We start from the raw sequence: 25407 nt of genomic DNA, 5'->3' as shown, positions 1-25407 counted from the left end.
CATTCTCCTTTCCCTTCCTCCTCCACAACAAACACTCTGTGAGGTGAGTTAGGCTAAGAGACTTCAGAGAAGTGTGACTAGCCCAAGGTCACCCAGCAGCTGCATGCGGAGGAGCGGAGATGCGAACCCGGTTCCCCAGATTACGAGTCTACTGCTCTTAACCACTACACCACACTGGCTCTCTATTAAGGTGGTCTACCTCTATCAAGGTAGACACACTGCAAGGTTTGTTCACACAGTGCGTACCTTCCCTAAGCCCAAGGAATACTACACACCAAGCTATCATGTATCTATCATGTATGCACACTGGCAGTGGCTTTCCATGGTTTCAGGCAGGGGACATTTACAGCACTACCTGGAGATGATGAAGAGTGAACCTGGGACTTTTTGCCTGAAAAGTAGTTGCTCTGCCACTGAGCTACAGCCCTTCTGCATCGTAATGCTTAATAGATTGCAGCCTGATCCCTTTAACATCCCATTGGAACATAGGAAGCGGCCCTTGATTCATCTAGCTCAGGGTTTCCCAAACTTGGGGCTCCAGCTGTTTTTGGATGACAATTCCCATCATTCCTAGCTAGCTAGCCAGGGATGATGGGAAATGTAGTCTATAAACAGCTGGACACCCAGGTATGGGAAATCCTGATTGAGCTCATTATTTGTGAAGCTGGGAAGTGTTATTTGGGTGTGGTAAAGGTGTGGTAGGACATTTTTGTACAGTTGTATCCTACCATCCAGGAGAAGGAAAACTCTGACCCTAAACATCAGCTGCTTTGCAAGATATCTTCAGGAGAAAAAAAGGCTAAGGAGTAAACCCTACACAAACCCAGAGCCGAGTCCCTAAGTCGGTGAGATTGCACCTTGTATGCCTCTTTCTGGCAACTCCTGCAGCCAAGTTGGTGCCAAACGTATTGCCATAGCTGTTAACCTTCCCTTTTTTTGCCGGAAATTCCCTTATTCCAACGCTGTTTCCCCCTGCTTCCCGCTGCTATCCTGGATTGTTAGATATCCCGTAGACTGTCCCTGGGACAGGTGAGGCTGCTGGTCCCTTATTTTCGAGGCTGCTGATCCCTTTTTTTCAAATCTGAAAGTTGACAGCTATGCGTATTGCTCTGCTTTCCTTTGGACCATATCAGTCAGGCTGATATGCACGCTGCCCATGCTTGCGCCCTGGGGAGATCACATCAGTGCTGCTAATGCAGCAGTTTGACTTCACCCCTGGGTGCACTCCATAGTCTCTCAAGACTGATGGATCCTACTTTAGATACTTGGAGTACATGGTTCTCTCCCAACTTTAATCTCACAGCAACCCTGTCAGGCAAGCTAGACAAAGATAACCGACCTAAGGTGACCTAGTGAGCTTCATGGCAGAGTGCAGCTGCAAACCCTGGTCTCACAGATACTAGTCCAACACTCTAACCATTACACCACACTGATTCTTCAAGAGCAGGACACTGGTCTCAGAATATTAGTGCCTTTCCCAAAAGAATTAAGAATTAGTATCCTTCTGATGTCCTTAAAGATTCCAATTATTTTAGCTCTGTAATTAAAGTGTAGACAATGTTTGCTTACCTTCTATGTATTATGTCTCGTGTAACTAGGAACATTTTCCTATGAGTATTGTAAAAAAAATTTTAAAAAATGCAACCGTTGTAAGATTAAATCAAGAATGCAGATATAAAATGGCTACTTATCTATTTTTGTAAGTAATTAAAATATAACTATATCTGATACTGTTAAAAAAAATCCCATTTACTTTTAACAGCATTAGCGAAAGTACATTCTTCATAGTTTGTCGTCCCCCCCAAGCATCCTAATTGATTGGGTAATTTAAAAGTAGGCAGAATAGTAGTAATCAAGAAGTAATCATGCATTTCCATGTTAATATAGATGCTCTGTTTTCCAGCTTTCATTTGCTCTGTGCCTATTCATTTTCTCTCTTTTGCCACTCAGAGTTACAATGATCTAGCTAGAATGGTGCTACAGAAGATGCGAAAACCTTTCCAATACATTCCCCATGAGGGAGGGTGTGAGCCAGCAGTCAGCTCTCCTGGGACATCAGTGCTGGATGGCTGTGCAATTTTAACTTTGGATGCCGATCTATTTTTAATTGCTTTGGTGCCTTTAAAACTGTTTTGCATCTGCTATTTTAATATCTTTATTGCAGCACGCTAAGGGGTTTGGCGGTAGCAAGCAGGAAGCCTCTGGCAGCGATTGGCTTGCGCTGCTTAACAATCACAGAGGAGATGGGCTCAGGCTGCCATTTGTTGCTTCCTTAATTCTAGCGATGTAACTCTAGAGTAATCTAGAGATGGGCTGCGCAGGTGAAGATCCTAAGAAGTAGCATGCAGAAAGGGGAGGTATGGGGGAGTCCGAGAAACAAGGTTTATGAAAAAAAGGATACGAAACTATACATGTTTGTATGTCTTTTTATATGTTTGTATTGTTTTTAAAAACTTTTTGTAAAACCAATAAAAATCTTTTTTAAAAAAAAAAAAAAGATCCTAAGAAGTAGTGGCCTAAGGTGACCATGTGTCCTCCTTAATCGAGAACAGCCTGTGTTCAAAGGACTGTTAGTGGTCTAGTTGAAGCAATCCACTATTAAAGAGCTGTCTGGACCACACAAGGACGGTGCCTAAACATTACTGCAGAAGGGGATAAGAACTTGCCATGCAGATGCCATTTTAAGATGCCATAGCAAATTTGATTTCATAAACAGATACACTTTTCAAGTTGCTACTATTTTGGTATGGGGATTCTTGCAAAGAATCGCCAATCTTGATTCTGTAGCATCAGCATGAAAGAAAACTACAGAGAAAAGATTTCTGGCTTTCATTCTCTCTTTGAAGTGATATGCGCACTGAGTTTAATTGGAGTCAGTAACTTTCGGTGACTGATAGCAATGGAAGTTGCTGAGAGAACACATATTATAAAGCCAGATCCACAACCCCGGCTATTGTTTAGGAATATATATGTGTTTCACTGCTGCAAACAAATCTATCCATGATATCGGATCTGCTGCCACGATATATATCTTAGCCTAAAAGCTGATTCTGAACAGTCCAGTGATGAAGGAGGACTTTGCAAACCAGCATGGGCTAAGTTCAGATGTTAATACCGTGGCTGGTGTTACGGGTCATTCTTTTCCATGAGGTGGATCAAAGTGGATTTGGGGGCAAACCCATCAAAATGCAGCATTTTATAAGAAATAACAGGATAGATACAAGATAGCTAATGTCATATCTATAAAGGTAAAGGTAAAGGGACCTCTGACCGTTAGGTCCAGTCATGGCCGACTCTGGGGTTGTGGCGCTCATCTCGCTTTATTGGCCAAGGGAGCCGGCATACAGCTTCCGGGTCATGTGGCCAGCCTGACTAAGCTGCTTCTGGCAAACCAGAGCAGCACACAGAAACGCCGTTTACCTTCCTGCCAGAGTGGTACCTATTTATCTACTTGCACTTTGACGTGCTTTCGAACTGCTAGGTTGGCAGGAGCAGGGACCGAGCAACGGGAGCTCACCCCGTCGCGGGGATTCGAACTGCCGACCTTCTGATCGACAAGTCCTAGGCTCTGTGGTTTAACCCACAGCGCCACCTGCATCCCAATGTCATATCTATACTGCTTCCCAAACCAGTGGTGAGAGTGCAGTGAATACAGAGTAAATGTCCAGACATAGTCCATGTTTATGTTATTGGAAATAAACTTGTTCCTCTCTCCTCCTCTTGCATGGCCACGAGGAGACTGGAAACATTAGCTTCCTGGTTTAAATTAGCTATCATTCTGAACTAGCAACTGCAGTTAGTTTAAGCTGTGATTTATTGACACAAACCAGGATCTTGGTGGTTTCTTTCAATAAACCATAGCTTAAACTTACTGCAGTACGGTCAGGTTCAGATGGAATGAACAGTGGCTAGTTAGCAAATGCTTCTTGCTGCCAACATGGAAGGTTGTTGGAACTTACTTCCACCTTTGGTGGAAGTGTGATAAGGTTAAGCAGTTCTTCTCCATTATATTTCAGGAAATTGATACCATTGCAGGTCAGTCTTCATACAACACTGACCCCACAGCTTGAACTATGAGGTTATATGAAGGAACAGAAGAAAATCTTAATAATAAAGAATCGACCGTCCATTTACATATAGTAGTTAAACTACGATAGCCTGGTTTTGCAGATACCTTGCTAGTGCTTATTTTTACATACTAGTGTTCTATATTTTGGGAAATGGCACTTCTAGAAAAAGCCAACGTATAAGCTAAGGGTCTCAATGGGTCAAATTAAAAGAGAGATCTTTTTCCATTTGGTACAATTTGATTATGTTTGTCAACAATGAGGAGCGTGGTCAATTGCCACTGACGGCTTTCCAAATGTTTTGGTTGATAGAACAACTCCTATTTTCTATGTCTCTCTCCCTTGAATATGTGAGGGTTAGTCATATATTTTATTGTTTACATGGTGAGATTAATATAAATAAATTTGATTATTATATGCCCCCACCTTTTTCCTGTAAGTACGTTCATATTGTTTCTACATCTCTGATCTTTTTTTTGCATTCATATGTTTATTTATTGCTTTCTAGCCCCTCTGTTGTAAGAGGTTTTGTCTGATATACTGTACTGCACTGTGTAATACCAATACAATCTTTTTCATTTCTTTTTCATTTCTCTTGTTTAAACAGAAATCTTTTTAAAAAGAGAGGAAGTTCCATATTCAAATCTCACCTCAACCAGGAAATTGTTACTGCATAGCAACTCGTGTCTCCTTCCCCCCCACCCCATACCTCTAAAATAGCAGGATGCTGCTCCACAGAAACTTGAAAAAGGGTGTTCAACATGGCTGCCTCTTGTTTTATGGAACAGCATCCCTGTTGAGATATGACAGGTGCTCATTATTTGCACTTTCTGGAAACAATTGAATACATTCTTGTTTTGACAGGCTCTTCCAGCATGATGAAAAGGTCTCTACTATAGAAGTTTATTTTTGCACTGTTGTTCTTTTTTGTACTGTTTTAAAAACTAATTTTAGTTACTTTGAGGTATGTTTGTAAATTGCCCAGAGATTCATTTAAAAGATGATTCGGAAAATATTATCAATTAATTAATTAATTAATTAATCAAACTTAATAATTCCTTTTTTCACAAAAGCAACTCAAAGCAACTAAACAGCAATAAATAAGCAACATACATTAAAACCAACCAAGAAAAATCTAAAACTAAAACATTATTATTACCATGGCACACCACCCCAATCTCAGAGTGATGTGAAACTCCAGGGAAGTTTCAGAAGTTTACCTCAGGATTCATGTTTCCTTTTGGGAATAAGACACAATGGAGACTGAGGTATCATTATGATATATGGTTTGTTTACACATATATACAACCTGAATCCACCATGGAGGGGTTCACAGGAACAACACCCTAAAAGGGTCTTGTTTCTCCCATAGCCACAGCCTTTGATTCAAACAGAAATCAAATGTTGCTCTCAGGTGTTCCCCTGACTCTCTCTCCAGCTTGCTGCTTTGCTTCTAAGTCACATCACTGCTTCTTCTCCAAGTCTAAACTCTGATTTTTGTCTGTCTCACTATATGTGAGTTGAGGGAGGAGCCCCAGCCATTTGCAGTCTCCGACAGAGCCCTTCCTTTGTGCTCCTTACATCTCATCAGGAGGCTAGCCTGACTGTTCCAAAAATTAGAAGCCTTGATTAGATTTTAACACTTACTGGATCCAGGGATTAGAGGGGTCTGGCACCCAGGTTAACACCCCAAACTCACAACATTACTGCTGCTGCTACTATATAACGGTGATCTATGCAGAGGACAAGGTAGCACTCCCCTGGGATAGGTAGGACATATTATATAAATGCTACTAATTATATTTGGCCATTTAAACATAAAATGTGTATGCCCTCTGGCATGCTGGGAGCTGTGTCAGCCTGTCCTCCCTCTCACCAAGTGATTTCTGTTGCATGGCAACATGTTCTTAGGTCCCCTGGGCCCACAGTAAAATAACAGTGCCCCTTAACTCCCAACAGAAGGAAAAAGGGATATTCTTCTGACTCTATGCTCTTCTACATAGATGTAGATGTACATGTTTTCATGAATAAATACATGGCACTGACTGAAACACAGAGAAGGGAGCTGCTATTTCTGTCAAAGTTCCGCTACCCTAGAAAAATACAAACTGCTTTTGTATGTGTTACCGAGAGCTCAGTCTACACATTATGTGGACGTGTGAAATCTCTGCAATTTGGGCAACAGTTCAAAATGAGTCTCATCATCACCGGGGCACAGCATAGTGCCTTGAGGTTCGCATGGATGCATCTCCAGGCATGTGCATTGGAGACAAGATGCCTGCACTCCTCGGACACTCCTCAACCAGTAATTTGGATTAGAGATGCACTGGGGAGGAGTGTGAATTCTAATAGCTCATATAAACAAAGCAAGTTCATGTCAATTATTTACCAGAGCCAGGTACCCACTTCACCGTCACCCCACATCAAGGCTGTCCTTCAAAAATAAGGTCACTTGGAGTCTCACTATGGGCTTCCTTCTACAACTAGAGTCAGACCATTGGTCCATCTACCCCAGTATGGTCTACATACTGACTGGCAGTGGCTCTCTAGGTTTCAGACGGGGCTCTCTTCCAGCCCAACCTAGAGATTCAGGGGACTGAATATGGTATCTTCTGCATGCAAAGCAGATGCTCAACCGATGAGATAGGCCCTTCCTGTGTATAACATGAAAAATTAGAAAGTGAGACTCTTCTGTCGCAGAAGCACAATGGAATTTAATCACAATGTTTTCTTTCCTTGGGAGCTATAGGTGTTACATTCTTAGATGCAACAACACCAAGAGGTGTTAGTGTAATTCTAACAAGAGGCATCATGAGGAGCAAGGGACTCTGTTAGAGAGTTGCTGGCCAGTGGGGCAGCCATGTTTTCTTTGGAAAAAGCACAAGAATACCCTTTGGAACAATCATGTTGTGCCATTTCTAGAAAAATTAACCAACGGACTTAAACTAGCATGGGGACAAGCAACGAAGGATATCTTCACCCCAGTGTGTTTCCCCTTATCACATATACAGCACAACAGGACAATGACCTATCCCCACAACAACATATGAATCATTATGGCTAACCTGACGCAACAACCCCCCACAAAACATACTGCAACCAACCAAGCACAACCAACCAAACCTGGACCCTCCAATCTCTCACAATGCCAATAAAAACAAGTAACTATATAAATAAAGTTTAGACTGTTATTGCCATCAAGCTGTTAATATGATTAGTCAAGGAGGCATGAGATCAAGACCCTGCATAGATGCGGATGGTGTTATTGTCTGGTTTCAATTATTTCACTATTAGAGTGTTAACAGGCTCACCAAGGCTATCTCCATCCTTGTATTTTATTTACTGTAGCTCAAATTCTTGTTTGTATAATTGAGATTCCATAAGCATTTTGGAAACTCAATTGGCTCACTAAACAACACCTCACTTCATGTCATAAGCAGTCATTGTTTGCCAGTTTTAACTGTCAGCTAACAAATAATCTTTTAGAACACGTAGAAAAATAATTAAGTGGCAAGAAATCAGCCATCCATATCAGAACAACTGAACGCTATATCAATAACAGGACATTTACTTGAAACTTCAGCTCAATTGGAGTTGAATCCACAGTCCTTCAGTGCCAGACACCTCATTGATTCAAGTACCAAAAAAATCTTTAATTACCAAGTAACAAGAACTTTCAGGTGTTCAATTACTTACCAGATGGAGCCCATATAGTATCTGAGAAGCATATGGAAATTACCAGAGAAAAATGAGTACTGTTTTTATTAAACCGATACAAGAGTGGCTCAGTGTAGATCATACCAAATTCCATATGCCAATAGAACATCCCAGGAACAAGATTTTACATATCAAACACTTGGCTTCATCAACAAAAGATCTCAGCCTATTGAAATTTGTATTCAGTTGTTGGAAGGCGCTCCTAATAAAACAACATTACTTCGACATTAAGGTGTATATATAATAACAGCAATTGGAAAATATATAGAATGTGAAAACGGTAAGTTTCTATTTTACTCCAGAGGCCTGCACCACATTACGGTGTTTCTCTTTAGGTTTACTTCTAGCAAAGCATTCAATGCAAATGCACAAATGCAATCTACCCACTTTTTTCAGACAAGTAAAAGTGTTAGCATTGCATTAAAAGGCCGCATGAATGTCCTGTTTTCTGAGAGAAACTCTCTTAGATATAGATATCCATTTTTATTTTATGTTAAAAGACTTAAGGTTGTGTTTTCCCCTGTGTTGTCACCTGCTGGAGCAATTTAGCACTTGGTTTATGTTGTAATTTTCTTAGATCTGAGTTAACCTCTACTGATGTTACCTTGTAATACTTCCATAATGTGAAACTTTTGTCCTGTGGTGGTTGGATGACTAGGTATAAATAAATGCATCTTGTCTATTTTTTATGATACAATAATATAATAATGATAATTATGTATTGAATTCAATAGTGGCTTTGCACTAGTGGAAAGCAGTTCTGTTTGCTCGTGATGAATTTTCCTATGCAGTATAGTCTACCATACCCCCCAAAAAAAAAAAAAAAATCTGCTTCTGAGGGTACTCTGGAACAGTATAGAAAATGATGCCAAGTGCTGCGGTAGATAAGGAAGCTAGCAAAACCCAAAAAGTTCCACCTTGTATAAACAGAAGTGTTTCCTGCTGGCTCACTGTTGGATACAAGCCAATAGTTGTTTAGTGCTATCTGTGTACAAGGAGCTTTAGGGAATCATCAAAATTTAGACAGATCCCAACCACAAACTCAAGTCTGACAGAGAGAGGAAAGGTAAAGGATGACAGAGGTAAAGAGTAACAAGGGATGAACGTAAGCAAATGCTGTACTTAATAGGGATGAATGGACCAGCCTCAGTATTGATTTAGGAGTCAGAAATCTTAAATCACCTGGGAGTAGCACAGTCAACCGAGATGCGGAGACCTCTAGGTCCCATTGCATGCCTGGCAGTATCAGCAGTATCAGCTGAGGGGCAGGAAGCTTCTGGAAGGCCTACTGGTACTTTGGCCCTGTTTGGTCTTCTGGGATTTCAGTCAAGCTCTGAAATACGTCTTTAGAAACACCAGGCGGATCCTACAAATACATGTGCTGCAACTGGACCCCACAGAATTTATCAGCAGTCTTGCAATTAAGGATGAAGACTTCTGGATACTAGTTGCTGGAAACCTCAGGAGGAGAGGGCTTAGGTCTTGCTTGAGGGTTTCCATGGGCATCTGGTGGCCACTGTGCGCACAGGATGCTGGACTAGAATTCCTGCTCCGTGATTGCAGTCATGGGATTTTTGTCTATCACATGACAGTGTATGTTTTGACTCCACAAAGTGGGAAGTGACGGACACAGGATGTTTGTGTTACTGTGTTCCATGAAGTGGGACTATTGTCCCTTGTTCTTTTTCTATTTGCTGTCTGATGCTAGAGAGAGAGAGGGAGCCATGTTGCAGTGTTCAGTGTGTGTTTATATATAAATAAAGTAGATTAGCCAAAATGCTGAGATGCTGAGGTCTGTTATGCAAGCTGCGAAGACTCTGCGGATCCCTAAGTGTGCCAGTGTCGGTTGGCATCGGTCGCTGTGATGTTCGGGCAGAAGAAAGCTTTTGAAGCTCCCGAATGATCAACCAGGAGGGAGGCAACATGCCAGTCGGGCATGTGTCTCTGCCAGGGTCCTACTCGAGTGTAGGCTGAACTCCTGACAATGAGCCACTGTCTCTTCTTATGTGTGTGTGTTTTAACACCAGGGTTTTTTTTCTGAATGCAAGTTTATCTTTCCAGCTGCTTCTAGATCTCAACCAGTTGCGGAGGCTCCCACTGCCATACTTGGCCCAGTTGGCAAATGATACATCACCAATGGTGCTTGATGGGACTAACCGAGATATGCTTCCTGGTTTTTGCCAGCCAGCTAATGAACTATGGTTGGGGCAGGGTCATTTAAAAATGTTTTGTTCATATAAATATCTTTGGAGTTGTTGTACAAATATCTTTGGGGGAAGAGGTGCTATGTCATGCTATTGTTTGTTTTTCAGAAAATGAAATAGAGGCAAATTTATACACACAAATATTGATTTATTTGCAGTCATTACTTCTATTAAAGGTAAAGGGACCCCTGACCATTAGGTCCAGTCGTGACCGACTCTGGGGTTGCGGCGCTCATCTCGCTTTATTGGCCGAGGGAGCCGGCGTACAGCTTCCGGGTCATGTGGCCAGCATGACTAAGCCGCTTCTGGCAAACCAGAGCAGCACACAGAAACGCTGTTTACCTTCCCGCTGGAACGGTACCTATTTATCTACTTGCACTTTGACATGCTTTTGAACTGCTAGGTTGGCAGGAGCAGGGACTGAGCAACGGGAGCTCACCCCATCGCGGGGATTCAGAACCACTGACCTTCTGATCGGCAAGTCCTGCCGTATGCTGAATTGATACTTAGACGTAGGATCAGCATTAGCTATCAAAGAACCCTAGAAAGAGTCAAAAGTGTTGAGTTCCATCCATCCCACAACACACACACTTCCTCTTGGCCCCAAATCACCCTCTTGCATAACAAACCTGCCCCTCCTGTCCCCTACTTACTTTGATGCAGCTGCCTTTACCAATTTAGGCAAGAATAGCTTGGACACCCAGCAGATGCCAAGCATCCAGCTAGCACCCAAGACAAATGTACTATTCAGTAAATCAGTGGGCTGGTTTTATGTAGAATTACAACTCATTACTTTAGAATTTTTCATTATCTTTCATTTTGCAGCAAGAAAAGACAACATTTTGAAGCTTTCTGCATACCTTTCACTTTTTAATCTTATTCATCTCTGCAGATACAGTTAACAAGATTGCAACTTTAACACATTATTTTTTTTACAGCAAAATAATGTTAAGGGGTTGCAATTAGTGCCTTTTAATACAAACAGTTTCATTTGTGAAATAGGATTTTAAGTAATAAGCCATCTGTTGTTCCCCTTTCTAATGGTTGCAACTTATTATGTATTTTTAATGGTGATCCTAATTTAGATCACACTTCATCACCGGGAAATAAATAGATATAGGACTGCTGTTTGTTTTCATCATAATTTTATGCATTAAATGCCAAATGTTTATTATCTCTTGCAATAATAACCATAACACTTCTAACATATAAACGTTGTTTCTCAAGAATTCAGAGGAAAGCTTGTCTTTATATAATGCCTTTTGAGTACCATAATCCTCTACGGAATGGAGACAAAGAGCCTCGTCACTGTAACATCTTTGTTTAAAAGGCAAGAACACATGATGACTATTACTTTTTAAGCACTTCAAACTCTTTAATACACTGAAAGAGGATGCATATTATAACACAACCAACCTGATCCTAAACCATTTTTTCTTGGAACCAAATCCCATTTGTTTCAGTATAATATGGAAGATCACAACTAAGACTGGTTCATGTTAACAAGCATTTTGAATATATACACACGTAGGTATTACTTTGCCTTTACAACAGTGTTGGCTGGTGCGCATTGGGACTGGAAAGATGGAAGGCATAGAGACCAAAAGTGGGTGGAGCCAGAGCCAATAACAGGCAGAGCCACCCTCTGATTGGTTGTAATTAACATGTCTAGGAACTCATGAAACCAGGCAGCACCTCTGCAGGAAGGAGATTTCCTGGTTCCTACACACCAGCCTCTACCACTGCGACAAGCAGCAGCTTTGACAGCTCTTCCACCACTACTGCCCTGAAAGGGCCTTCTGGTTTCACACCATATATTTAAAGCACTCTTCTACAACTTTCACAGCCAGAGGTTGCCCCAAAGCATCATGGGAACTGTAGTTTGTTACGGATGCTGGGAAGTGCAGCTCTGTGGGGGTATCCTAACTCTCAGCACCCTTAAAAGACTACCATTCTTAGGATTCTTAGGGGGAAGCCATGACTCTAAAAGTGCCTGCATGGAGACTGGTTGGGGGTGATAGGAGTTGGAGCCTAACAAGTTCTGGGCTGGTTGCTGGAAACCACAGGTTCCCTGTCCCTGAGTTATACAGTAAAATGGAGTTCTAGCTTAACCACCCTCCTGCAAAAATAATTTCCTGCTTTGCCATACGTTGGTGGGATGGCCTGTGGCCCAAGTGAGATGCTGTTCCTCCTGCCTTTAAAAATAATGAGTATGCTGCGTTCTGAATGCTGCAACAATGAGAAGAGGATGTGCTAGGAGACTGGAAGACTAACAGGATAGGAGAAGTCATGTCTACATCATCTCCACCAAACCCCATCACTTTTAAAGGTATAACATGACATCACTTCCACCCTCTTCTAAATATTTTGAAATAATATTAAAGCTATGGTTTTCCCAGTAGTGATGTATGGAAGTGAGAGCTGGACCATAAAGAAGGCTGATCGCCAAAGAATTGATGCTTTTGAATTATGGTGCTGGAGGAGACTCTTGAGAGTCCCATGGACTGCAAGAAGATCAAACCTCTCCATTCTTAAGGAAATCAGCCCTGAGTGCTCACTGGAAGGACAGATCATGAAGCTGAGGCTCCAATACTTTGGCCACCTCATGAGAAGAGAAGACTCCCTGGAAAAGACCCTGATGTTGGGAAAGATTGAGGGCACAAGGAGAAGGGGACGATAGAGGATGAGATGGTTGGATAGTGTTCTCGAAGCTACCAGCATGAGTTTGACCAAACTGCGGGAGGCAGAGGAAGACAGGAGTGCCTGGCGTGCTCTGGTCCAGGGGGTCACGAAAAGTCGGACACGACTAAACGACTAAACAACAACAATGACGGGGCATTAAGTCAAGGGACTAAATGTAAGCCTTGACAAAGCAAGAACAACAACCCTATGTTACTTGGTGGTCTTCACCTCCAAGTAATTCACTTTTTTCTTGGGATTAGGTTAGACGGGCTGATGTGCTGCCTGCTTCATTTGCATCATAAGGATGAAAATCCAGTGGAAGAGACAAGGATGTATCTTCTCCTCCAGTGACAGATAAAATGAGAAGAACACTTCAGGTGCTAAGAAATGCTGTAAACAATGCAGCTCCTAATATAGAAAGAGATCAGTAGTTGCAGATGCATCGACTTGATGTGTTTCCCCGCTATTACCTTGACTTCTACAATCAGCAGACCATCTCCAAATGATTCTTCATTCTGGCAACACACAGTGAATAAAAAGTAGCCAAGCTAAGAGCCATAAATGTGCAGGGATTGCCTACCAGAAGGAGATTACATCTTGAGGAAGCTATATTGCTGAATTTTAAAGCAGAGACATTTGTGTTTCATTACAGCCTTCTGGATATATTTTTTTGCCTACCTTTAAAACTGTGGGGCAAGTTCCCTATTTGTTCCAATAAAATATTTTATTTCCAAATGAAGACTATGTGCACAAATATTGTTAGGCTCACCCCCACTTCTCCTAGCAATGAGAAGTTCTGGGGTGCTGTGCTTTCCCGGGGTTTGGTTCCCAGTAGAAAGAGGTGACTCAGAACGTAATGGCTTTTGTAATATTTACAAATATACAGGTTGAGCATAAATGGAGACAAAGCCTAAACACTCCAGCTGGCAGTCCAAGTCTGCCATTCACACATCAGATCTCCAAGCACTTTCAGACATTCTCAGGGCCTGGACTCAGCTTCTTATGTCTTTCTCAGTCTTAAACTAAAACTGCAGTCTGTGGTTCTTTTCAGCCAGAGACACCTTGCGCCCTCACACTGGCGAAGACACCTTCTGTACCAATTTTTAAATGCCTGCTGAAAACCTTTCTGCTCTGCCAGGCCTAGGCTGGCAATTATGAGTACATCCTCCACAATGGTCTTTTGAAGTTTGTTTTTAACTTATTTTAAACTTTTTTTGTGGGCCTATTTGTGGGTTTTATGTTATTGCGTTGCTGCAAACTGTTGTGATATATCATTATCATATGATAATGCAAATATGTAAAAATTTCGTTTGAAATATTCATATGGGAATATCATCTCTTCCAATTATCACTGCCCTTCATAGCACCCATGGAGACACATCAGCAGGACAAATGGTGACTGGTTCTCAGTGGGACTAGTAGGGCAGTAGTTGGGGGGACCAACAGTAGCTGGAGACAATGATAAGCAGATCCAACTAATTCTAGATTTGTCCTCATCCTCTTCAATGCAGCAATATGCAACTACAACATATAAACCGGGCTGAAGTCCATATCGTGTTTCATAATTTTTGACCTGGCAATATATTTTGAATCATGGGGTGTGTGTGGGTGTGGGTGTCTGTGCTATGCAAAAATCACAATTTGGGAAAACCCGTGAAGCCAGTCAATGCCTCTACATAGCTCCATCCTTATTTCAGGCATCGTGATATATCAGTATATTCTGAAAACCAGATATCACCCAGCCCCACCCACCACCACCCCAGGCAGTCTGTTCCAGTAACATATGAACTGGTCCTAACCCTTCATCACTTCAGCTTAGGGCTCTCCATGGTAAAGGAAGCATACCAGTTTTTCAGTTGTACTTCAATTAGTTCAACCAAAGACCGTTAGATTAGGACTATGTGATCCACAACCAGGCTACTTTCTTTGATTTAGAACAGGTGTAAAGAACCCCCAGCCCATGGGCTAATCTTGCCCCCACCCTCCCCGGAGGGTCTAAATTGGCCTGCAAGGCCATTCCCCCAAAACTGACAACATAATCATACTGCCTTTAGCAAGAATAAATCCATTTAAAATCAGTACTTTCCAGATTCAAAAGGTAGTGAATCTGGTTATTTTCACTGCTGGCTTGATAGCCACAGAAATGTCATACAATGGAGGGTTAAAATTCTTCTCAAGGAATCCTCAGCTGAAGATGCTAAAAAACTTCACATTAGGAACTACTGAAATGCAGAAGATCAGTGACCTAGTTGTTCTGCTATTCGTGTTATCAATACAATTGACACTAATACATATCATTTGTAAGCCTCGTCTCCTTCTTCGAATCAATAGGAGCAGCCAATTTGAACCCATCAATGCACTAGCCTTTGTAACAGTAGTTCACTGAGTCCTCTGATAATAGTCTGGCAATGTGTGTTCTTCATAACTACCAGCATTTACTGAATGTTCCTGGTGCTCAAAAAAAGGAGAGACCTGAAAATAAACTGCATTTCATTCTGTGCTATACAGAAAGGAAATAAAAATGCATCTCCATTATGAATAGCGTTCCCCGACACTTTCGTCTCAGTCCACATTTATTAAGGGCTTTATATAAATATTCTTAAATTATTGCAAGGTCATTTTAAAATACTAGTTGCATAGACAGTTTTCCTGGGTCTTTCCTAAGACTTTTCTTGATTCTGCTATATATTTCTGAATCTGATTTTTCCACTACCAGATATTGCTCATGCACTTTGAAATTCTGCTTTGAAAGTGCCGCTATCATATTGTTTGCTTGTCAAACAGCTTTAATGGCTAGACAATGATATTAGGCATGGTACCAAAATGATGGATGGGTAGCTTATTCCCACCTGCTGCTTTTCTTACTCGGTACAGATGCCAATTTATATAATGTAGCTGATTCCCACTAGCAAATCAGAAGAATTACTAAGCCACAACAGTGAGAGATCCGTGCCTAGCTCTTTTTTTGTAGACAAACAATTCTGCGGAATGCATATTTATTTATTTATTTATTTATTTATTTATTTATTTATTTATTTAAAAAATTTAAGAAGTGAGGGCCTTCAGACTTGGAAGAGGAGGGAAGAAGGAGAAGAACAGAATAAGAGACTGTTTGATTACCCTCCGAACTAAAGAAGAGAGAGATAAAATTTTGGGCTGGCATTACGAGAAGACTTTGGTAATACAACAGTCAAGAGTGGAAATATTTAAAGATATCCCAAAACATCTTCTGGACCTTAGGTCCAATTTTGGAGATTTGGTTGCGCTGCTGAGAAGGAACAAAATCATCTTCAGGTGGGAATTTCCTCAAGGTCTATCCTTCAGCTTTAAAGGAAGGAAAATAAAAATAAGATCAGTAGAAGATAAAATAAAGTTTCTGTTTAAATACAAAGAAGATCTGCAGAAGGGAATTGGAAAAGAGCCAACAGTAATGGACAGAAGATCACCAGATAGAGGATCAGAGCAAAGAGCATTGGAGAGAAGATCACCAAACAGGGGAACGTTGGACATATGAACATTATCCTTTGGATTGGACCCCCGGTGAATGTGCCAACACCACTACCAACAGAAGAGGAGCAAGCTTTGGGGGCAGTTGGGGGGGTACCAAAGTAACCACATGATGGCGCTGCAGGTCTTGAGTTGGAATGTGAATGGACTGAACTCCCCTGAAAAAAAGGCGGAGAGTATTTCATTTATTGAAAAAAGAGCATTTGGATTTGATTTGTTTACAAGAAACACATGTGACAAGGCTACACAGGAAGTTATTGAATAATAAAAGATTAGGCCAAGAATTTATTTCATTGGATAAAGTAAAAAAAAGAGGAGTGGTCCTCTACGCAAAGGAGAGCCTATCACCAAAATTTTTATTTAAAGATGATCAAGGAAGATTCGTTGCAATTGAAATTCAAATGCCAGGAGAAAAATTCTTGATAGTAGGTATTTATGCACCAAATGAAGGAAAATCAGAATTTTTTAAGAAGTTACATGAGACTCTGATGGACTATATGGATTACAATATGATTTTGATGGGAGATATGAATGGTGTGGTGTCTACAAATATGGACAAGGCACAGAGACAGGTAGTCACTGACTGGCAGAATCCGAGACCAGGGGGAAGAGTCAGTGGAAGAAGATTGGAAAAAATTCAAAGTATATTTACAGAAATATTGTAAAATTAATGAATGTTAGAAGGATGCTGGAATGAAGTTACATGGTTTTAGCAGAAATGTTATAAAGAACTAAGTTAAAATAGATTGTTAATGGGCCAAAGTGTAAAATTTAAGGTCAGATTGTGTTAAGATAAATTATAGAACAAAAATTGAGAAAGATGGAAAGGATTTGCTGAAATAGCTAATTGAACAAGAATAAAAAAAGGGAGGTGTGAGGAGGTCGATGATACAAGTAAATGAAAGGTAGAGATATAGAGATATTGGATGTGTTTTTTAAATGTTTTTGCTTTTCTTGTTGTTTTGCTGTATTGTTTTTTTTCTCTCTTTATTTTTGATGTATTGTGAACTTTTTATTGTTTCTTTCTTCTTTTTTCTGTAACTATTAAACTTTTAATAAATATCTTTTTAAAAAAAAAAAAAAGAAGAAGTGTCCTGATGGATGAGACCAAAAGTTGATCTAGTCTAGTGCCATGTTCCCCCAATGGCCAAATATCTGCCTATGGCAGCGGTTCTCAACCCGTGGATCCCTAGATGTTGTTGGACTACAACTCCCATCATCCCTGAGCTTTGGCCTTGCTAGCTAGGGGTGATGAGAGTTGTAGTTCAACAACATCTGGGGACCCACAGGTTGAGAAAGGCTGGTCTATGGGAAGCCAACATTTAGGAAATAAGCCCACAGCATTTTCCTACTTAGGCTCCCCAGCAACTGATATTCAGAGGTAATATATAGCCATCATGCCTACTAGTCATTGATAGCCTAATCTTCCATATATTTGTTTAATCATCCTTTAGAGATGCTGAAAGTTAGCAGCTATCACTATCATATGGTAGCAAGTGTCATAGCTTAACAATATGCTATGTGAAGACATACTTCTCTTTTGTCTGTCCTAGATCTCCTACAATTCAGCTTCATTGGACCCTAGATTAATGGACTATTCTGGTATGCTTTACACAGAGCTACCCTTGAAAATGGTCTGAAGGTTGCAACTGATGTGAAATGCAGTAGCCAAGATGAGAATTTAAAAATGTGACTTCCATTTTGAAAGAATAGCACAGGTGGCCAATTATCTTCTGAGCTGGATTAGTGGTGCTTTTGGTAACATACAAAGCTCTGGATCAGGCATAGGCAAACTCCGGCCCTCCAGATGTTTGGGACTACAATTCCCACCATCCCTGACCACTGGTCCTGTTAGCTAGGGGTGATGGGAATTGTAGTCCCAAACATCCTCCCATGCCAACCTGCCTGCGCATTATGCACAACAGAGGAGGCTTTGCACGTTCACCTGTCGCCGAATGAGCTATGCGGTACATGGTGTGCATGGAAAAGTGACACCTGTGGTGACCTCGTCCCTATAAACTTCCCCTCTGAAATACATCATGAACCAACACCATTATCATTCCAGCTACAACACTTTGCCCAGGCTTTTAGGTGGGATCAAGTTTAGTGCTGGCTGGTAGAATCTTGTTACATTCAGATTCCCCTGCCATGGTACATTTTTACTGATGGTAAAATTGTTGTTTGCTTTAGGTTTTGAAATATTGTTAAGTATGGTTTGAACACAGATGTATTCCCACCCATAAAATAGTGCATAAACTTAAACTGTATCAGGGCACTGTGGGGATGCCAGTGGGGGGGGGAATAGTAGATGAAGTAAAAGTGAAACCCCAGAGGTCCTGCTTTCCATCTGTTGTCCAATGTCCAGGATCTGCTCTACACAGGATGAATCCAGGTGAAAAAGGTTTATGTGCACAATTTTTTGGACCAAAGAATTTGACCGGCAGATTTGTGGTAGAGGACAACAGTGTTCCCATGAGTTTATAGAAGAAAGAGCTGATAAGCTAGTTACCATGAACAGGCAGATAACCAGGTTTGTGCATTTTCTGCAATGAAGCAAGCCACATTACACCACCAACCTCATTTTTAGCTTGCCCCACCTTGGGCCAATCTATGGGCCCATCACCTCCTGGCAAATAGAAGGGGAAGAAATGGAGGCAGTGAGAGATTTTACTTTCTTGGGCTCCATGATCACAGCAGATGGTAACAGCAGTCACGAAATTAAAAGACGCCTGCTTCTTGAGAGAAAAGCAGTGACAAACCTAGACAGCATCTTAAAAAGCAGAGACATCACCTTGCCAACAAAGGTCTGTATAGTTAAAGCTATGGTTATCCCAATAGTGATGTATGGAAGTGAGAGCTGGACCATAAAGAAGGCTGATCACCGAAGAATTGATGCTTTTGAATTATGGTGCTGGAGGAGACTCTTGAGAGTCCCATGGACTGCAAAATGATCAAACCTCTCCATTCCTAAGGAAATCAGCCCTGAGTGCTCACTGGAAGGACAGATCCTGAAGCTGAGGCTCCAATACTTTGGCCACCTCATGAGAAGAGAAGACTCTCTGGAAAAGAACCTGATGTTGGGAAAAATGGAGGGCACAAGAAGAAGGGGACGACAGAGGACGAGATGGTTGGACAGTGTTCTCGAAGCTACCAGCATGAGTTTGACCAAACTGTGGGAGGCAGTGGAAGACAGGAGTGCCTGGCATGCTCTGGTCCATGGGGTCACGAAGAATCGGACACAACTAAACGACTAAACAACAACAACATAGCTAAAATTACCCTTAAAATAGTGACACTGCCCTAGATAGTTGTTTCCATACAACTTGAAACAAATGCCATATTTATTTGTAGAGATGCACAAAGATTTGCATCTGTTCCTATTTTACACCAGTTGGCCCATGTATTCTCCTCTCTCGTACAATTGAGTTCAGCGGCTTCCTCAGAAAAGATATAGCCCATTGAGCTAAAGAAGGTTGATAATGAAACCATTTGTGTACACACCATTAGCCATACAGACGTTAATAGCTCTTTTGGCATCATTATATATATAATGAAAAAGTTGATGCTTTGTAATCTTATGGAATTTTCTTTAACATAGATGGCAGCTGTATGTCTGCTTTCCACAATTATTTCTCAACAGTTGTTCATTTGCTGTAAATCTAGTCTTAGAAAAATAAAATAAAATATAGAATCATGTGAAGTGTATAAATTGCCTATCATCTGTCATCGTTCCTGAGTCCTGAGTTGTGGCTTTGCAGCACAAATGCACAAAGAAGAAGAAACAATGACGGTCAAAGCAAATGACAGAAATTGTGTTGTTTGTGAGAGGTTGTCTACATCCTCCGAAAACAATTTTGTGGAATGGCTTTCTGAAGTTGGGGCATCGCATTTTGTATGGTCCCCTTCCCACATTAAAAACGAGCACCATTTACTTAGAAAATGAACATACCAGGTAGGATGGCTTGGCCCAAACCTTTCACTGCAAGATTCTAGTTTTCTACAACCAAGGGGGGGGGGAATAATATTTTCTTACATATTTTCTATCCTTCCTCTAAAGATCTCAGAGCTATGCACACATAGGATTGTCTCCATTTTATGCTCACTGTGTGCTTTCCTCTGTCCTCCATACTACACCTACTCTGGCTCTCAGTCCTATGCCCATCTTTATCACTTCCTAAAGCATACCATCAGAAGAGAGCTATTTATTTCTTTAAATTTATCTATTCTGCCTTCTCGTTCACTCGCAGTGTCCTGTGGCAGCTTACATTACTATTGCATCATTAATCATCACATGATTTTTCCAAACGTGTAAACAGGCTCTGAGTAACGTTTTATTTTAAGAGGAAAAACAGCACCCCGGGCCTATCCATCACTGGAGCATAAATGTTGCATTTGCTTATGCAGGCTCATGGCCTCAGTTAAGCCATGCAAATAGCATAGACCATCTACCTGGGTACTTTCCTCTAGCCTTCACCTGACCTTTCCCCATGCCAATCCACCTCACCAACTGAGGAGCCTCTTATTCAGGTTTTTGCCTTTCAGGTTCATATTTTAAAAGTACTGGTTTGAACAATCTGATTCAGAACTATTATTGCTTCTTGTAGTGTTAGAAAACAGTTTTTCACGGCTACTGAAACATTAGGTGGTTAGAAAAATGTAGAAGGAAAAGGGGTGGGGGCTTTCTTTTCCTAACAAACTCCCTTGAAAAATCAAATGGCTAATTCCAGTGCTATTTTTCTAGAAAAAGAGGTGCTGGAACTCACCATGAACACCTCCCTTGTTCTCTTATAATGGCAATGGCGCCCACCTATCAGGTGCTGGAACTGAGTTCCAGTGAGTTCCGGCTGGAAAAAAGCCCAACCTATTTCTCACTTCATTAATGGTAACTGTAGGAATTTCCTCATTTCAGAGACACCATTCCTCCCTTTGTGCATTAAGTAATCATGACACCATGACTGCATTCCTGTTATTTCAGAGATTTTCCTCTCACTAAGAGACTGCTCCGTATTCAAGTGTTTGTTCCTTGGAACTCAAATTTTAAATTAATGCCATGCAGAGTTCAAACGTGTAGCTGCCTAAGAGATGTTTCGGTCCTGGTGATTAGCATATGTTCCCTATATAAACATCACCCTTTTGTGCCATGTTTTTTTCTAATCATGAGAAATTTTAATTAGAGCTTCTAATGGCCCACTGCATAAGATTATTGATATTGAAGTGAATAAACTGGGAAATGTATTCCTAGGAAAGCAACAGAGTAAAATACAGATCAGTGGACTAGGCCACTGGAAGTACATCTCAAAGAAGTATTATGTGTGCTCAGCTTTAAGCTTCCATCTTTACTTACCCTGGCCAGAAAGGAAACCTTATATATAGACTTCAATGCATGCTGAGATGTTGTAATGTTCTAGGTGGCCTGCTTTACAGAGGTCTGTGCCGGGTCGGCCGGGGGCTAGGATGACCCCAGGCATACAACAGGAACGATTCCAGCCTGTCTCTCCCATCAGCATGCAGCGTGCAGCTCTAGGGAGTTCCAAACCATATTCCCCGACATTTATAATGACTCATATCTTGGAGACACTGAGCACATATTCAGAGTCCAGCAGAGATAAACGCAGTCAGAGCTAGGCTGGGGTTGTGAACACTAAAACTACTTTCTTAAGCATAAGGCAGAAAAAAAGAAAACATGTCTGTTCTCTCTCGTCTTTCTCAGAGAGAAGTCAGAAGTGAAAGCAAAAACAAACGGAAACAGAGTACAGTAAACATCTGCTCCCGTGATTCCAACAATCGGTGCTGGAATGCTTAACATAGACATGTGATGAACCAATCCTACACAATATCAGCACAGTGAGAGGAATAGAAATCCAACATCCTCCCCCTTTCTATGTATCACTGGGCAGTATGTTAGTATAACCACAGTTTCTGTACATAGGCATTGTGTCGTTCCCTGGGAACGACCTTGGATAACAAATCAGCAGCAATCTAAGTTCCTGGCATATAGGACACCGTTACGAGTCCGTTCTGAACACATTCCCTTGCATGTCGTGATTTCAACTGCAAGTACTTTGTGCTTTGCTTACAACTCTCAGAAGTTAGCAAAGACAAACATGGGGGCTATTTGAATGGTTTTCAGAGAGCAGGCCTCTGTTTAAAGGTGTTCTCTATTTGAAGAGCTGTCTGGTTCAAGTTTAATGATAAAGAACCTCAAGAAGGATGAAGAACTACAAGGGGGATAGAGAATCATAAGAAGAACCATGGAGAACCATAAGAAGAGAGAGCAGGGGCCTTGAAGCTGCCCATCTACAGTACTTGAACAGCCAGCACACAAGTACTGGGACTTGTTGACTTATTCATAAATAACCTGCAGTTAGTCATGAGCAGTCAGGGGGCCAAGTTTGTTGAAGACACCCAACTAACTGCTCAAGGTGGTATGAAAGGAAAGGAATAGCACAGAGCTTGTGTTGTCCTCCTCTGCCCCACTGCCAGTAGAGCTTGTGTTGTCCTCCTCTGCCCCACTGCCAGTCATTTGTAAATGGGCCTTGCCCAGATAAAACATCTGTGAGGACTCAAAGGGGCATCAGAAGAGTATTGATGAGATTCCCAACAACTCTTTGGAACGACAAGGTCCAGAGGAATGTTAAGGAGAAAATGCTTTTTTTCAATTACAGTTGAGCAAGCCGGGGCCTCTGTTACGTAGCCTTTGCAAGGCACACCCATTCCAAAAGTGATTGCTTCAGAGATAATCCAACGAAGCTCTTAATTAAAATCTTATTGATGTATTGCATCTATGGAGATAATTAAATACAACTTCAGGTTTTGCATACAAACACATATTTATCTTGCCAGGGAAATAATTGAAAAGAAAGCACTTGATAGATCAGCCATCGTGGAGATGTTTGTGTCAGAGGAGCTTGCTGTTTGTATAAAGCAGCAATTAACAGGGAAAGCTTGCAAAACTTTCTTTTAATTGACCAAATGACAAAATTTAGTCAAACATTTGTTTCCTTAAGCCAGATATTTGAGGTTTTAAAAAACCTGACAGCAGCACCCAGTGCTCAGGTTGCCCGATCTCCAGGTTTGACTTGAAGTTTCCAGGTTTGTTGGGTCACGAGCCAGCTGCAAATTATTGCATAGACTCTACGGGGGAGTCTGCCCTCCTCCACTCTGTGAATTAACCTCAGGCTCTGCAAATTATTGCACAGACTCTCCAGAGGGTTTGTTCTCCTTCCTTCCTTTCTTTCTTTCTTTCTTTCTTTCTCTCTCTCTCTCTCCCTCCCTCCCTCCCTCCCTCCTGGAGGCAGAAGAAAAGCCTGGACTGGAAAATTCTCAGTCCCATTCCAGCCTTCCCCCCCCTTCTGCCTCCATGGCAATCCCCAACCCCCCAACTCCCACATGAATTAATCCACTTGGGAAACCAAGGAATAGGCATAATAAACCACACTGGATATCTAAAAGAATAGTGCAATGGAAAGGGGACAAGTGAGGATCCTTGCGATTTTTACTTTGGTAGACTACAACACCCATCACATCCAGTGCCTTGAACACAGAGCTTCAACTGGATGTAAGGACACCTCCTTTAGCTAAAGTTTTTATCTGAATTTCCTTTTTTTTTTTTTGCAAGTAAATTTTTATTCAGAATTTGTAAAAGAAAAAAGAAAAAAGGACAAACAAATACAAAAATAAACATTTTAACATAAATTATTCATCCTAATTTCATGCTATACAAAAAGTAAGTGTACAATCATACAAAAAAATAATATAAACATTAGGCTCTACTTAGCCTTTGACTTCCCTTCACCCTTTTGGTAAGTATCAAATAAATCCCGGGTTGCGTAATTAGTTTATTAAAGTTTATAATTATTAGCTGATAAAGTTTTTCTAATACCGCCAGTTCCTCCTATATATCCGTTCCAATATATTTCCAAAATTTACTCCAATTTTTTTGAAATTTCTGGTCGTCTTGGTCTCGTATTCTGCCTGTTAATCTATCTAGCTCGGCATAGTTAATCATTTTGACCTGCCAGTCACTTACGTTAGGTATAGTTTCTGTTTTCCAGTTTTGTGCCAGCATAATTCTTGCGGCTGTGGTGGCATAGAGAAATATTTTTTTATCTTCATTTTTTATTTCCTTACCCATAATTCCCAGCAAAAAGGCCTCAGGTCTTTTGGGGAAAGTATATTTAAAAACTTTTTTAAGTTCATTATAAATTGCTTCCCAAAAAACCTTCACCTTGTTGCATTGCCACCACATATGGTAGAGGTCTCCCTCCACTTCACCACATTTCCAGCATGTCTTATTTTCTGATCTATAGATTTTAGCCAATTTTGCCGGCGTAAGATACCATCTATAGAGCATTTTCCAAACATTTTCTCTCCACAATTTCAACCACTTTTCAAATTCGATGTTATAGCCGAAGTCAATTGCCCATTTAATCATTGCCTCTTTGACTTCCTCGTCTTTTGTATGCCATTCCAGTAATATGTCATATAATTTAGACAATGTTTTGTTTTTACCTTCTATTATTTCTATATTGAATTTTGATTTCTTGTCCTCAAAGCCCATTTTTCTTTTATCTTGCTTTAACATATCATTCACCTGATGATATTGTAGCCAACCGGTGAATTGATCCTTTATTTCCTCATACGGTTTAAGTTTAAGCCCTTGTTCTGATTTTCTTACCAAATCTTCGTAAGTGGCTAACTTCCCTTCCATGTTGGTTTTTTTTATTGTTAAGACCTCTACCGGTGAGATCCACCATGGTGTTTTTCTTTCAAGAAGGTTCTTATTTCTTTCCCAGACCTGATATATTGGTCCCCTGAAAATATGATTTAAGAAAGCCCTGTGGACTTTCACCTTCTCATACCAGAGATATGCGTGCCACCCGTACCAATTATTGAAACCTTCTAAATCCAATAGGTCTCTGTTCTCCAGTTTTATCCAATCTTTTAGCCAAAGTAGGCACGCTGCTTCATAATATAGGCTCAAATCTGGGAGAGCAAAACCTCCTCTTTCCTTTTTATCAGTTAATATTTTCATTTTAATCCTTGGTCTTTTCCCCTGCCAGATGAATTTCATCAGGGTTCTCTGCCATTCTTTACATTGTTTTAAACCTTTAATAACTGGAAGAGTTTGAAATAAAAACAACATCCTCGGCAAAACATTCATTTTAACCACTGCTATCCTCCCTAAAAAGGAAAATTTCATCCTCCCCCATATTTCCAGATCTTTCTTT

At 40.9% G+C, this 25407-nt stretch overlaps 1 long non-coding RNA gene across 33 annotated transcripts in view; it reads right to left on the bottom strand.

Moving 5' to 3' along the window:
* The window catches only part of LOC308595157, a 231853-nt gene that overhangs the window by 108207 nt on the left and 98239 nt on the right, over positions 1-25407 (bottom strand). For 9 of the 33 annotated variants that reach the window (XR_014011796.1, XR_014011802.1, XR_014011806.1 and 6 more), the window contains one exon: positions 1570-1608. The exons of 12 other annotated variants lie outside the window; for them this stretch is intronic. This is a non-coding gene — a long non-coding RNA (uncharacterized lncRNA). Of the gene's footprint in view, positions 1-1569; positions 1609-4717; positions 4861-5226; positions 5305-6600; positions 6722-25407 lie in introns of all 33 variants that reach the window. 12 more of the 33 variants (XR_014011782.1, XR_014011795.1, XR_014011798.1 and 9 more) reach the window with 3 other exon arrangements.

This window comes from Podarcis bocagei (genome assembly GCF_964188305.1).
Source record: "Podarcis bocagei genome assembly, chromosome: 9".
Classification (NCBI taxonomy): domain Eukaryota; kingdom Metazoa; phylum Chordata; class Lepidosauria; order Squamata; family Lacertidae; genus Podarcis; species Podarcis bocagei.
This window is presented reverse-complemented; position numbering and strand designations above follow the sequence as displayed.